The sequence below is a fragment of the Pan troglodytes genome, chromosome 13, assembly GCF_028858775.2.
Source record: "Pan troglodytes isolate AG18354 chromosome 13, NHGRI_mPanTro3-v2.0_pri, whole genome shotgun sequence".
Lineage (NCBI taxonomy): Eukaryota > Metazoa > Chordata > Mammalia > Primates > Hominidae > Pan > Pan troglodytes.
This window is the reverse complement of record NC_072411.2, coordinates 47,009,248-47,016,365: the sequence shown is the minus strand read 5'-3', so window position 1 is coordinate 47,016,365 and position 7,118 is coordinate 47,009,248. Positions and strand designations below refer to the sequence as shown.

Below are 7,118 nucleotides of genomic sequence, written 5' to 3'. Positions count from 1 at the left end.
TGCCTGAGGCCCTCCCAACCATGTGGAACTGTGAGTCAATCAAAACTCTTTTCTTTATAAATTATCCAGTCTCAGGTATCTCATCATAACAGCATGAGAACAGAATAATACATCAGGTAATTCTATTCTGCAGCAAAGTAGATGAAATAGTAAGAATAGTTACTCACACATGAAGGATTTTCCTCAAGGGCAATCATCTTAACAAGCATTTTTTTTCAAAATTAGCTATCTGCAGTTCTATTAAAACACCACGACTCTCACCCTGCTCTCTTTACCCCAAAAGAAAGAAAGTAAAGATAGATTCCCATTAGAGAAAAAGCTTAAAAGGCTAGAAAAGTCCAGGCAAAATTCTCCAATATTCTAAAGTGACATAAAGGTGCCAACATACGTTTGGTCCTCGGTACATAGCAGTGTAACATTGTGATTTCACTAATTATCCTGACACTTCTAATATGGGCAATTATTTCCAAATATTTTTCAGAAAGTAGGCATTTAATGAAGCTTCCTTGCATAGCTCCCCAATTAGAAGAGGATCTGCTAGAGATGGATTATTTTTAATCGAATGACAATTGATAGTTGGGAACTGGTCACAGGTAGGTGTCCTCTTTTTTTATAAGAAATACTCTATAGGCATTAATGAATTTCAATCACCTTTTCATTATAGTTTAATGTTTTAAGTTAGTTTGGCATGTAATAATGCCTAAATTGTTGTGCTACTACATACTGTGAACATCATCCATGAAGACCAGCACAGAGGGCCACTTATACTGTTCCACAGAAGAGTGACCATTTTTGAGTTTTTTCTCATTTACTAAAATAGCATATTACTTATTTCTAATAATATTAGCTGATATATATGGAGGATCTATAACGTACCAGGATCTTTAGATGTATTCTCTCTAATTCTCAAAAGGTGGTATTATTGTCCCTAATTTTACAGATGAGAAAGTTGAGGCTAAAGAGCACTGCTTTCCAGACCCAGATCTGTGAAATCACAAAGCTCACACTCCTCCTATTTCCCTCTGCTTACATGAAGAACACTTTAAAAAGTCCATTAGACCTTTAAAGAAAGGAAAGTAGGATGGCGCCAAAGATTACATTTCCCCAGGCTTATCTACAGAGACCTTAAGAGTTCACCATAGTTTTTTTTTTCATATATTTTGCCAACTTGAGCCCAGTTGAATTCTGTGCAGCAAACAGGTGAGACCATTAACGTAGACATAAATACACACATTCCAACACATATGTCTAGAAATAAATTTGCAGAAGTACTAAATAACTGAATAGCCAATGTGATCACATCAAAAATCAAAATCTGAGTTTCGAGTGCATAATAAGTATTCAGGACTGTGCTAGGCATTATGGCAATTAAAAACAGATGTAGATATCACAATGTGAAACTGGTAACAGACATGGGCACAAAAGTAAAAGGACATACAGACACATGTGCAACTTTATCTTGAGCAAATACTATGTTTTTGAAGGTACAAAGACTCACAGGACACAGGATTTTGTATATTACTGATGGATGCAGTGTGAATTGTGGATGCTGCATACTTAAACTTGGTTGAGCCAACTTAAAACAACAACAACAACACATTCTTTCCAGGTATGTGGGTATGATTTGGTGGGAGTGGGGGCGGTGGTGATTTTCCAGAGTTCTTCAAATGATGGGAGAGGTACACGGTGGAATACTGGAAAGGAAGACAGGTAGAAAGTGCAGTCTGAAGGAAGATGCAGGCAGGAGTTAGAGTGTATTGAACAAAGTGGGTGGTGAGGAAGTCTGCCTGTTAAGAAGTGGAGGAGGCATTTATTATAAGCAAAGGATATGTCAAAATTACCCTTTTTAAATAGCTGAATTAATGTTTAAACTCATAAAGGATCCAATTTACTGAAAATTATTGAGTCCCTTATGGAAAACCAATAGTGATTACAACTTAAAGAGCTGTTGTTCTACAGCCTGGGACTTATATGCCATATGTGTTTATCTTTTTCACTAGCCTACTTCCATGCCATACTACTACAGCAGCTTTCAAGATGAACATTTGACAAGCCAGCTCACCGCCGACTGACACCTCCATTTCAGCTGGCCTGACATATATAGAAAGAAACTGAATGTTTATTCGTGTGCTTTCCGGATTTGACATATGTGCTATATAAGAGTCACAGAAGGAAACTTCAGAAAAGAAATTAGGAGTGTACTTGTCAGTTTATTAATCAAAGTTTACCTGCTTCACATTACACAGAGACAAATTAAGCTGGCTACTATGGTGCTTCAAAAACATCTGCTAACAAAGTCAGAAGTAATGATAAACAAACGAGTTCCCTTTGTGGTTGATTTTCATCCAGCTGCATTTAATTATAATAGCACTATCAAAGAAAGCTCCCCATTAGTTGCTAATTCAGAATGACTTCAGAAGAAACTCCCAAAGCCTCCAGTGATATTCCTCCAACTCCAACAACTTCCTAATCTCTGCCAATGTTTATGGAGAGCCATATTAAAGAACTTTGGTTATCAGTCCTAACTCATGGACTGCCAAAGTGGTATTTGTTGTTTTTTTCTAAAGACCACCTTTGTAATAATGTGACCAATTAAATTTTTTAAATGACAAAATTTATAACTTTAGAATTAGATAATAAAATGCTTCAAAAAGGTAAGGAGAAGTCTTATTTTAATGCATAGTACAAGTAAAATGCAAGCCCAGTCATGTAATTCATCAGTTTACATTCACCATAGCTAGACATAAAGTGACACTCGATTTTTCAAATTCAGGCTGATTAGTTTTCAAATAAACAAATAACTGAAGCCTCTTGGAAGAAAACTCCTTCCACCCAACTCAATAATGAATCACTATAAATCATCCTTTTGATTGATCAGCACTGGTTCTTACAAATTCCCAGGTATATATTCTTCCATTGACAGTCTCAACACCTCCATAAAATTGTGTAGCACCTCCTTTTTCTCATGCTCTCTCAAATGGAAATATGAATGATTCCTCTCTCAAATTTGGCTTCTACCTGGCCAGGAAGCAAACATGAAATCAAAAGCTCACATGTGCAAATCTTACTTAGCTGTATGTGTGCCTTTGCTGAACCAACCTGGGAGCACACGATACCTCTTTTATTTGTCTTTGGGTGAGCTGACGAGATGCAAGTTAAAGGGGAGATGGATAACCTGGAAAAGTATGTATGTTAATTTGGTACTAAACTCTGTATTAAAGGACAGCAAACCAACAAGCCGAAAGTAGAGAAGTTTCACTAAGACAATAATGAATGCACAGTCACCCAGATTGAGAACGGTAAGCATTTTCCAGTATTGGATCTGACCAACCTCTGAGGACCCATCTCATAATATATTTTCCCAGCATCTACATGAAATAAGTTCATGTAGATGTTGGGAGAGACACATGAGATTGGAGTGATATGGTTTGGCTCTGTATCCCCACCCAAATCTCATCTTGAATTATACTCCCATAATTTCCATGTGTTGTGGGAGGGTCCTGGTGGGAGATAATGGAATAATGGGATCAGTTTCTCCCATACTGTTCTCATGGTAGTGAGTAAGTCTCACGAGATCTGATGGTTTTATTAGAGGACACCCCTTTCACTTGACACTCATTCTCTCTCTTTGCCTACTGCCATCCATGTAAGACATGACTTGCTCCTCCTTGCCCTCTGCCATGATCATGATGCCTCCCTAGCCATGTGAAACTTTAAGTCCATTAAACCTATTTTTATTCCCAGTCTCATGTATGTCTTTATCAGCAGCATGAAAATGGACTAATACAGCAAATTGGTACCAGTAGAGTGGGGCACTGCTGAAAAGATACTCGAAAATGTGGAAGCAACTTTGGAACTAGGTAGCAGGCAGGGGTTGGAACAGTTTGGAGGGCTCAGAAGAAGACAGGAAAATATGGGAAAGTTTGGAACTTCCTAGAGACTTGTTGAATGGCTTTGCCCAAAATGCTGACAGCAATATGGACAATGAGGTCCAGGCTGAGGTGGTCTCAGATGGAGATGAGGAACTTCTTGGGAACTGGAGCAAAGGTGACTCTTGTTATGTTTCAGCAAAGAAACTGGTGACATTTTGCTCCTGCCCTAGAGATCTGTGGAATTTTCAACCTGAGAGAGATGATTTAGGGTATCTGGCAGAAGAAATTTCTAAGCAGCAAAGTATTCAAGAGGTGACTTGGGTGCTGTTAAAGGCATTCAGTTTTATAAGAGAAGAAGAGCATAAAAGTTTGGAAAATTTGCAGCCTGACAATGTGATAGAAAAGAAAATCCAATTTTCTGAGGAGAAATTCAACTGGCTGCAGAAATTTGCATAAGTAACAAGAAGCCAAATGTTAATCCCCAAGACAATGGGGAAAATGTCTCCAGGGTATGTCAGAAGTCATCATGGCAGCCCCTCTCATCATAGGCCCAGAGCCCTAGGAGGAAAAAATGGTTTCATGGGCCAGGCCCAGGGTCCCTGTGCTGTTTGCAGCCTAGGGACTTGGTGTCCTGTGTCCCAGTTGCTCCAGCTGTGGCTGAAGGGGGTCAACATAGAGCTCAGGCTGTGGCTTCAGAAGGTACAAGCCCCAAGCCTTGGCAGCTTCCATGTGGTGGTGAGCCTGTGTGTGCACAGAAGTCAAAAATTGGGGTTTGGGAACCTCCACCTAGATTTCAGAGGTTGTACGGAAACACCTGGATGCCCAAGCAGATGTTTGCTGCAGGGGTGGGGCCCTCATGGAGAACCTCTGATAGAGGAGTGCAGAAGGGAAATGTGGGCTTGGAGCTCCCACACAGAGTCCCTACTGGGGCACCACCTAGTGGAGCTGTGAGAAGAGGGCCACCATCTTCCTTACCCCAGAATGGTAGATCCACTAACTGCTTGCACTGTATGCCTGAAAAAGCCATGGACACTCAATGCCAGCCTGTGAAAGCAGCTGGGAGGAAGCTGTACCCTGCAAAGCCACAGGAGCCGAGCTGCCCAAGACCATGGGAACCTACCTCTTGCATCAGCATGTCCCGGATGTGAGACATGGAGTCAAAGGAGATCATTTTGGAGCTTTAAGATTTGACTGCCCTGCTGGATTTTGGACTTGCATGGGGCCCTGTAGCCCCTTTGTTTTGGGTAATTTCTCCCATTTGGAATGGCTGTATTTATCCAAAGTCCATACCCCCATTATATCTAGGAAGTAACTAACTTGCTTTTGTTTTTACAGGCTCATAGGCAAAAGGGACTTGCCTTGTCTCATATGAGACTTTGAACTGTGGACTTTTGAGATAATGCTAAAATGAGTTAAGACTTTGGGAGACTATTGAGAAGGCATGACTGTGTTTTGAAATGTGAGGAAATGAGATTTGGAAGGGGCCAGGGGCAAAATGAAATGGTTTGGCTCTATGTCCCCACCAAATCTCGAATTCTACTCCCATAATTCCCATGTGTTGTGGGAGGGATCCAATGAGAGATAATTGAATCATGGGGGCAGTTTCTCCCATAATGTTCGAGTGGTAGGTAGCGAATAAGTCTCAGGAGATCTGATGGTTTTATAGGGGGAAACCCCTTTCACTTGGCACTCATCCTGTCTCTTTCCCTGCTGCTCCATGTAAGATGTGACTTGCTCCTGCTTGCCTTCCACCATGATTGTGAAGCCTCCTCAGCTATGAGGAACTGTAAGTCCATTAAACCTCTTTCTTTTGTAAATTGTCCAGTCTCAGGTATGTCTTTATCAGCAGCATGAAAACAGACTAATACAGGGAGAATGAGAGAAGCTTTTGCCTACTGAAAATATTGGTATCTCTGAAAGGTTTTGTTTATGTTTGTTCCTCTCTTTGTTTTTCAAGGAAGAACAAAATATGTCTAGATGAAACTAATTTTTTAGCTTCCTGACTTCTATTCTCAATCCTCAAGGAGACAGGCATGTTTATGAGGGCTGCTCAACTTGTCATAAGGGAAAATATAAGTAGAAGAAGATACCATTGCTTTTAGGCATGTTTTGTGCAAACTTACTTTCAGTGATCCATCAGGGTGAGCATATGACATCAATTTCACCCTTGGCACAGAGATCAAATGATGTTGCAAATGGTGTTATTTTTCTGTTTATGATAATACTTGTGATGACTTGAACACCCTCCTCCAATTGGCTTGAGAACAAGTATTATTCTTCTGTGTTTGGTTTCATAAAGCTGGGATCTATCGTGTTTGAAAAATAACATGAAGGAAGAAGCATGGTCTTTGGTGGTAGTCAATCAAAACTGAGGATTTTCCAAATGGTTGCTTTGGGAGAAGTGCATTAATGTCCATGTTCATTCTTCTGCTCTAAAGATTCTAAAATTCTTCTCCCTGAGAGCCTGAGCAAATGGAGGCATGGGCCCATCTTTTCAAATCAGACTTTTTCTCACATTATTTGCCCTTTCTTTTGAATAACTAGGTGTTTTACAGTGGAACAAACATTTTGGAGCATGAAAGGCCCTGTGTAAAAATCTTATTACATTCCAGTACAAAAGTTCTTGAGAGTAAGCTAGGAGGTCACTTCAGTTTCTCTAATGAACCCCAGTGTCTTAACTTTAAATAGTATTTGCTCATTTTCTCCTCTATATTGTAGATCTACACACAGTTGTTGGCTGTTCTTATAGCTTATATGAATCCCTGAGAATGCATATATACTCATAAGGCTTATATGTTTCCGTTTTTAAACACTATGTCTCTAAGGTTTCAGCATTATATAAATATATAGCCAAAAGGAAAAGAAAAGTTTATAAAATCCTCAGGAAGTTTCAGCAGGCAAAATGAACCCTGGAATGTAAGGTAGTATAGTTATTTACAAATCCAGGATGGTGAATGGGCCAGCTTATATCCTGAACCTTTCCATGCCTTGGTTTCTATATCTTTAGACCAGGAATTACACTTGCCTTAATCTTCTTCTTTAAAAAAAAAAAAAATCATTAACTGAGAAAATTCATTGAGAAGTATATTTTCCTCTCTGCAGGTAAGAAAATTTCCATTGCAAAATACAGAATCCAAATACTTTTTTACATTGCAATTCTCTACAACCATTTGGGAAAAATGTTTACTGATTTTAAAAATAATTGAAGCCCACTCATCTAGTTCAATACTTTCATTTTCCAGGAAA

The 7,118-nt window shown here is 39.4% G+C and overlaps 1 long non-coding RNA gene across 1 annotated transcript; it reads left to right on the top strand.

Annotated features, from left to right (window-relative positions):
• Window positions 1-486: 486 nt before the first annotated feature.
• Window positions 487-2,754, top strand: LOC104005196 (uncharacterized). Its single transcript, XR_001716089.3, has 3 exons — window positions 487-593; window positions 1,485-1,609; window positions 2,001-2,754. It is a non-coding gene; the product is annotated as an uncharacterized LOC104005196 (long non-coding RNA).
• The last annotated feature ends 4,364 nt before the right edge of the window (window positions 2,755-7,118 follow it).